Raw genomic sequence first — 8,854 nt, forward strand, 5'->3', positions numbered from 1 at the left:
GCTGATCCAAACGTAAATCAAACAATTGTTTCATGTACAAAGTAATGTTTGCCTGCAGGCACAAGCTACTGAACCGACTTTCTCAAACAATTGCAATTCCAAGACCCCACACACATTCTGACATGAAATCATACTGATGGATTTATTGAAAGCCAAGTTAACATTATTTACGTCAGTTGTGAATAGGAGATATGAGTTCAACCAAAGGGCCTGGTTTACACAGCTGGTGGCTCACAGAGTTTGGTAGTACCTCACTTAATCTCAGTCGAACCTACACACCTAGGATGATTTAGCATAGGTGGGACGAAACCTACTGAATTCAAGTCTCACCCTGTTCTTCGTGATTCAGACACCCTGTTCTTCGTGACGTCAGCCTAATCCTTACAAGTAATATACTCCTTTTTTGTAAGGAATGATTGTAGAAAGCTGCTAGGCTTCTGAATTGAAACGATGTCACAGGAACTAGTGAAATGCCTTAGAAGCCTCAGCAAAGGTTGTACATAAAGCTGATAATCCACAAGCACATCCCATTATAACAATTTATTTGCATTTGATTTTGTTTCCTCCTGAGATAAAATTGGGGACAATACTTAAAAGGAACCACCTGGAGGTAAGCACGGAGCCCAGGTAGCTTGCCTCAACCCCTGACATCAGAGCAGCAGAAATCTCTGAAGACCTTGAGCTGACAGCAAAAGAGACAGCAAAAGAGTAAGCAAGCTAATGGGAGATGGGTGGGATCCCTAAGCTCAACTCTGACAGTAACTATCAATAGCTGCAAGCCAAAGGTCCACCCTTCAATATTATAGGGGGGATAAAGGAATGCCAGTGAAAAATAACTAAACAGAACAGATAAGGTGTTTTATTTAAAGCCTAAACGTTATGGAGAGCTGTATCGTCCATCACGAGACTGTTCCATGGTGCTCTGACCACCGTTCTCCCATGGTAGGGCTATGTATACAAAGAGAGATATATTTAGATAGACAGATAGTCCGGCGCTTGGTGTTCCAGTTAAGAAGAACAGGTATGTGTGTTTTATCTGGATGGTATCAGAAACAACATCAGATAAGAGGTGATGTTTGGGTTTGAAGTCGTCAACAGTGGTGTCTTAGTCTTTTCTCTACATGGAAGAGACTAATGGGATAGCAGCCAGTAGACTGGGAATTCAATCTCTTACAAGATAAACACACTTCCTTGAGAGCATGGGAAGAAAACTTTCTGAAGTACACAATGGGATAGAATAGCATTTCCTGATGGTCAGCATTCTTGATAAACAGTTTTTGTATTTCTGTGTTTCTGTGTATTTACATGCATGCATTTATAGAACTATTAATGTACATATGTGTGTATTTAAGTAAATATCTAATGGCTGTTATTATACGTATGCATACCTATAATTTTATGTCCAATTCAAACTCATCATAACCCACACCAAACTGCTTTGTTGTACTGAACTGGCTTTGTAGTCAATGTCCATGCATTTTGTTTGTGTTTGTGTGTGTTTGTTTGAGCATCCATGCATGCATTAATGTGCTTGTGCCTGTGCATGTGAGTGTGTCTGTGGTGTGTTCTTTCCCAGTGAGGGTTTGGGCGAGGCGAGGGACCTGCACATACTCGTTCAGTTCCCTGAGTCTGGATCGCATTTCAACACCACCCCTATGGCTCTGGGTGCAGGGTTTGGCAAAATGTCCAGTCCTACTCAATCTCCAACCTTCCCCTCAGCACTGGTCTGGCTCACACACAGACACACACAGACACACACACACAGACACACACACACACACACACACACACACACACACACACACACACACACACACACACACACACACACACACACACACACACACACACACACACACACACACACACACACATACTGGCTGATCATGGTGTATGTAGAACCAACCATCAACATCATGACGTCCCATCGCAACGACCGCCACCATTTCGGAAGTATAGGAGCACAGGAATGTTATTAGTATTAATAGTGTTTCGGAAATTGTTTGTAATTAATCATGATGTTAACGGTGCTTGTAAACTAATCCCACAACAACAAATCAGATAAATCAATGACTTGTCTATACAGGGGAGTCTTACAAGTTTTCTATAACAATCTTCGACTCTGCTTATACCAATAGGGTTCCAGGGAATAGATGGTCCAAGAGTGATGGGTGACAACGGGACAGGAGGGAAAACCCTGACTAAACGCTCCTCCTTCAATTCCCCTAGACAATAAGAGAGGCTCACATCACTAATGGTGCTCACACATTCAAACGCTTTCATACAGTGGTTTCACAGGTGGCTAGCTGGGGTACTCCCGGTAGTTTCAGCTTTTTTAAGGGAAGGTTTACAGCCCGATCGGAGGCCCCGAGCTGGTTTCAGGAGACGACCCCCACAGCACCTGTTTACGCTGCTCACAGAGGGCTGGTTGTCCCTGGGGGTCTGCACAAATTGCAGTTGTTATTAATTACAGATCTCCACAAAATATGTACTATATATATCTATATATATAGTACATATTTTAACAGAGAGAGAGAGAGAGAGGGATGTGAGAGGGGGGAGAGGGGAGAGGGAGGATGAGAGAGAGAAAGGGGATAGATTCCCCTGATCACAATTGCAAAGAAAGAAAGAATGATGTAAATAAACAATTTATTGGCAGTGCTGTAGGTCTAAATTTAAAATGTTTTCCTGAAATGATATAAATGTATAAAACTGCAGTCTGTTGCTTATTTAAATTAATTCAGTTGGAGTTTTACAAGGCGCCTCCAACTTGAAGAGGCAAACTACCGTATGTTCAATTTAACCTAATTGTGTGTGTGTGTGTGTGTGTGTGTGTGTGTGTGTGTGTGTGTGTGTGTGTGTGTGTGTGTGTGTGTGTCTATGCATGAAGATGTAAGTGTTTGCACAGATTTGGATTTGCTGTGTGGTTAATTTGGAAGGCTAGTAAAACACTACCACATCTGTGTGTATACGCATTGAAAAAAGCCTGTAATTAAGGCTTTGACATGGTTTACAAGGTTGCAACTGAAGTTTATTTACTACTCTAATTCAGTGATGTCTACATGTGTACAGATAAAGCTCCTGTCTGGATAAGTCATGGTCCAAAAAATGGGGAGAATTGCCTGCCTGTCTCTGTAAACACCAAGAGAGTATAAACACAGTGAAAGGGGCGCTGGGGGAGGTGCGTGACTGACGACCACCAGATCAGGACAGATAGCTTCCCTACTATCAGCGATCTATCCATCCACTGATGGTTTAGCTCTGCAGGCGGGATGCTATGCATGATCAATGAAGAAAGTAAGAAAGTAAATTGAAGAAACATGTATTTTATTAATATTTTACCAACATTCAGTTAAACTAGCAAGGTAGACAGGAAAGTTACCCTCCCTAACTGTTTAAAGATAATTAAACCCCTGAGCAACAATATGCATTACATTTTCTTACAATGTGCTTCTTTAAATGTACATTCAACATTTACATTTTTGGGAATTTTTATTTGCAATACAATTCTGTATGTTTACACTGTAAGATTTGGCAGTGTAAGCATAACCTACTACCAGAAGTGCTTTAGTCTTTGCTCTAAAAGGTAAAAGCATTTTAATAAGTATATTAGCTGGTCAGTTCAGCAACCTGTGTTAGCAGACATCTGATATCCGGGTAGGCATCAAGGGTTTTGTCATGGGATAATAACACTTATCTCAAGCATTTCAGGGTTAAGTAGGGACCTCAAGACCGACCTCTCCCAGGTCCTCAGAGCGGGAACTGTTCAATTAACATCAGGAATATCGCTTTGCGGCATGCTAGCCCCTTCTGGTTCTCTATTCAGATTAAGCTGTGCGTCTACTGATACACATACAACAGTGCATTTGTGTGAGTTTGCCTGCGCTGTCATAGAGCCTTGAGCGATCAGATGTGGCCTTATCGCTACCTTATCGGCATTTTCGGCAGAAATGACCTGGATCGAGGGGAGAGTATTACTCAACAGACACAGACGATGTTTCTAAGTCTTTTTTCGCCAGCTCTTGCAACCTCCTGTGTGCTTTTCTGCAGTCTTCTCTGTACTGTTTTAGATTCACACCTGAAGGATTCTATATGAGTATTTAAGGAGAGGCTTTGCGAGAGTGTAACCCCAGACGGGCGTCACACTGTCCTACCGTCTTCAGGCAACGTTTAAGCCTGTGTTTATCAGGGTGAGGTCAGTGTGTGGGTGCGGTGGGGGCATAGCTTTTGCTTTAACTTTCACAGAAAGCCTCAGGGGTCCCCGGCGCCTTAAGGTAGTATTTTAAGTAGAGGGAGGGTCTAAGCACATTCCCAGTGGGTGTATCTCTGACCCAGCTACGATGGTCAGTTCACTCACTGATGAATTTGAGCACCAGCTCAGCATGTAGGACCAGGCCTGGGCACCGGCACATGCTAACAGCACATTCAAAACCTTAAGTAACCTGGTCAATGTTCATTCAGGCTTAATGCCAAATTGATTTAAACACTGGATCCATTAGTCAGGTCTCCTGAATTTGTGCTTATGATATTAGGAACTTTGTTTGCCTGATCTTACAACTTTTGCTTATTTATCAGAGCTCTAAACTAAGCTAATTGTTATTAACATATTTAATTATTCAAATAAATGTGGACCTGGAAAGCACTCTGCGACTGTAGCTGTCCAATCAGACATTTTAAACAAACCTGTCTTGGCTTGATAATTGGACAAGAGTGTTTGGGTAATAATGCAGGATAATTACTCTTTGCACTTTCTACATTAGGGGTCCAATTCGTTATCTCCACTCATCTCATTTCTCAGCCCACTCAAACATCAGCCAGCTTGTTAGCATGTCACTCATAAAGACCTAAAGAGCACTAGACAAAGACTATTACCTTTGCCAAATAGAAATTCAGTCAATCTGAACTCTTATCAGCCAGAGATTGGCCCAAATATTCCATTGCATCATTTCAAAAGCCATCTAACGAGATAAGAGAGAAACTATGCATTCACCGTTTGAATTGCCTTGAAAATACACATGCTTATAAAGCACTTGATGAGACTAAATTCAATATCACCAACTCCATCTCATTCGTGCTACTGGAATAGTACTTTATCATACAGCCTTGCAGGCCTCCCCAGTAACAGAATTGTTTGATATAACGACACAAATTACACCCTCAAATAGAAAACTCCCAGAAACCCAATGGGAGACGGAAGAAACATTTAAATCACAAAGGATCCTTTTAGAACCTAGACTGACCCCAAGCGCGTATGCAGACGGATATAACAAAATGTCAAATGAACTAGGAACAAATTCGAAACAAGGCAAAGCCATGTGGAAAACCACCAGTCAATGTCAAAAAGGCCTTCAGTTTCTGTGCTATTTCTGTACATTCTCGTGCATATTGAGTTGTAATTGTGGTATTAAACAATATGAAATGCGTTTTAGACGTAATGATGATATTGAACCATTCCTTTTTGTAGTTGTAGGCCTCATGGCATTTTACAAATGTACAATAGTTGTGGAATTTGAAACACTTTCATATGTTATATTTCTCTAATTGTTGAATTACCACTAATAGTAATAATTATTATTATGATTATCATAATTATCCTATGGCTAATAAAACAACCGCACCCTGTCAAGTATTTTGTTTCAAAAAGGTTGCGAAACTCAATATGTTTTTTTAAGATACTCAAATTTTTTATATATTCTTTCATTGTTCTCAACTTTTTTGTCACAGTTTTGTCTAGAAGCGTCTGCTAAATGAAAATGTCAACGTAATAATACAAAAAGAAATGATTCAAACAACAGCTGGTATGGAGATCAGTACAAAGACAGGTTTCAGGATACACATGGATGTTTAGACATGCTCTGCAGTCCACCTGTTCAAAAAGTCATAGAAATTACAACGCTTGTTCCTGTGTCCATTCATCACAGCATCCATGATGGTTGTGGGGGGGGGGGGGTGGTATGTGTCAAATAATACTCAAAACGAAACCAGGATCTGCGTATGTATACATTTCAGGGACCAACCGACTGTGGAGAAACTTTGAATAACCCCGTCTTTGAGCCGACAACCGGTAGGCCTAACACTGTTGACACAGGCCTCACCAAATGCGCATGCCGTTAATTTGCAATTGTCACCCGCCCACCCCAAAACCCATCCCCCCCTTCCCATTCAACTAAACATGTCTTCAAATGGGTTCTTATGAGTTGCTCTCAACCGAAAAAAAACATTTCCCTCTACAAGTATTTTCTTTCCGCTAAGTCACTTTTAAGTCAGTTTGAGAGTCTTCAGGCTTTAGAAAGGAGGGACACTACATTATTTGCAGACTGCCGACTGGAAATATAAGACCTGCCACTACACGCTTTGACATGTGTCCACTTTACTGTCTTCCATTCTACAGACGCCAACAAGTCAAACCGCTTGGGGACAATGTTATAAGGTTCACTAGCACACATACCATGACAGTCAACATATATCCTACACGTGTTGCAGATAATATTAACACAAAAACATGTATAGTTTGTGTTTAAAGTCCCATGTTTGGAGTCCCATTTGGATGGTCTTATATTATTCTCAAAGTAATCTATAAAGCAGCTGAAAAACATCTCCACTCACTCACCTGAGTTTCTCCAAATCCGTTCCTCAGGTAAAGTCTCCCTCTATCGCCCCAAACGGTCGCTTGAGTGAAGTCCCCCGCTTTCACCCCACGCTTTAACTCTCTCTCTCAGTGTTCTCTCAGTCCGTCTTCTCTCTGTTCTTCTTGGGAGCCTTTAGGAATCCTTGGACAGCAAAGAGAGGAGCAGCGGTGAACAACTGTAGCCGTCTGGAGTAGGCTCCATGGTGAGGACTCACAAATACACTCACGCTCACACACTGTCAAAAGAGTGTTCTGAGTACCTAGCGCGCTACCGCTAAACTTGTGTGAACCAGAGTGGTGAAGAGACACCTCTGACTGCCTCTCCCCTCTCCCCTCCTCCCTGGTAGACACTGTCCCTCCTCCATGGCACGCGCACACACACACACACACACACACACACACGCACACGCACACACACACTCCGTTAAGACAGTCATGCTCTCATACGTACTCACAGTTCATTTACACTAATGTTTATACATGTTACTATACTTAATGTGTGTGTGTCTGTGTGTGTGTGTGTGTGTGTTTGTGCACACACAACCCCCCCCCCCCCCCCCCCCCCCCCCCCCACCGTAAACCCACTCTCACAAGTCCCCCCCCCGTAAACCCACTCTCACAAGTCCGTCCCCCCCCCCCCCCCCACACACACACATGGCCCCCAGCTCCTCCAGATTGTGGGCTGTGTTCCCGCCCTGCACTCTCCAGGAGCCCTGGCAAAACTACTTCCTGTGTGTGGTGCGCGCATGTGTGTGTGTGTGTGTGTGTGTGTGTGTGTGTGTGTGTGTGTGTGTGTGTGTGTGTGTGTGTGTGTGTGTGTGTGTGTGTGTGTGAAGGTATGTGAGCATGTGTGCGCGTGCTTGTGCATGTGAGAGGGGGAGATAAAGACAAAAAAGGAGTGAAAGAGAGAGTGGCAGTAAGAGAGAGACAGAGAGATAAAGAGAGGGAGAGAGACGTCTGATGACATCTTGACCTGCATTTTAAAAACAATATTTTAAAGTATGCTAAATCATTTCCAAAGCAAACCCCTCATTTCCCAAATCCCATACTTCATCATGGCCTTTCACAAAACCTAAATTCATTCATTTGTAATTAACACAAAAATAAAGGCATGATCACAAAGATCAAAAAGCTTGCCCTTATAAATTAATTTGAATCTATGTATGAATTGAATTGATGTGAATGAATTTATGAACACAGTGAAAAAGATCTGCAAATATTGGAGGCGTTATTTGTGTTTAAAAACAAAGGTTGATAATGCTATTGCCATTGCTGCCCCAAACCATTGGAACATTCTCCATCTGCTCTTTCTATGGACACTTTTAATCCCGCCTGAACACCTTATTTTCTCCCTGGTGTTTGAATCCAGAAATAAAGATATCTCTTCCTTTCTTATAAGGTCAAACTGTTGGGCGATTTGTGAAGCAGGAGAAAGAACGATTAACCAGAAGACACGTTTTAAACAGGGAAGAACAGTCAGTAAAAACCGATATCTAGAAAAAAAGGATTTTCGAGCGAACGGTGATGGGGTAGTTGTCTTGCTGCCCTGCTGGTTTATCCCCCATTCCCATGCTGACTGGTCGGAGAAAAGCACACTTAACGGCAGAACATTGCTTTGGTTAAACATCACATGAGCGATATACGTCAAGCTAAGAAAATGGAGAATGGCTCGGAAAAAGCTCTCGTTTCAAACGGAGTGACAGGGGGCAGGGTGGCGGGGGATGCTTCTCCTTTAAGGACGAAACAGTAGGTGCAGCATCCGCTAGGCTGGAGGCCCCTTGTGTCCTGGCCAAGGTAGAGAAAGCTGACATTTACACCACAGAGAGAACGAGAGACCACATGGGCCTGTGGAGAGAGAGAGAGAGAGAGAGAGAGAGAGAGAGAGAGAGAGAGAGAGAGAGAGAGAGAGAGAGAGAGAGAGAGAGAGAGAGAGAGAGAGAGAGAGAGAGAGAGAGAGAGAGAGGAAATGGTGGAGGGGGGGCTGTAGATAGATGAGAGGAGGAGAGGGGATAGAAGAGGATGTGAGGGTAGGGAGGAGAAGAAAAGGAAGGGGGAGGAGAGAGGGGGAGATGGAGGGAAGAGAGAGATACAAGAAAGGAGAGAAGAGGAGAGCTGAGGAGTGGTTTAAAGGACTGGAGCAAAAAGAGAGGGATGGAAGTAGTGAGAGGAAGAAGAAGAGGACTTTATAGGACAGAGACAAACAAATTCTCTAGAGGTCAGAGCGCA

The 8,854-nt window shown here is 42.8% G+C and overlaps 1 protein-coding gene across 1 annotated transcript in view; it reads right to left on the reverse strand.

The window, feature by feature from the left end:
• The window catches only part of fat2 (FAT atypical cadherin 2), a 54,764-nt gene extending 47,798 nt beyond the window's left edge, over positions 1–6,966 (reverse strand). The window contains exon 1 of the mRNA XM_030368931.1: positions 6,611–6,966. The gene's annotated coding sequence lies outside the window, so the exon portion shown is untranslated. The remainder of the gene's footprint in view (positions 1–6,610) is intronic.
• Between the last annotated feature and the right edge of the window lie 1,888 nt (positions 6,967–8,854).

Source organism: Gadus morhua, chromosome 10 (assembly GCF_902167405.1).
Source record: "Gadus morhua chromosome 10, gadMor3.0, whole genome shotgun sequence".
Lineage (NCBI taxonomy): Eukaryota > Metazoa > Chordata > Actinopteri > Gadiformes > Gadidae > Gadus > Gadus morhua.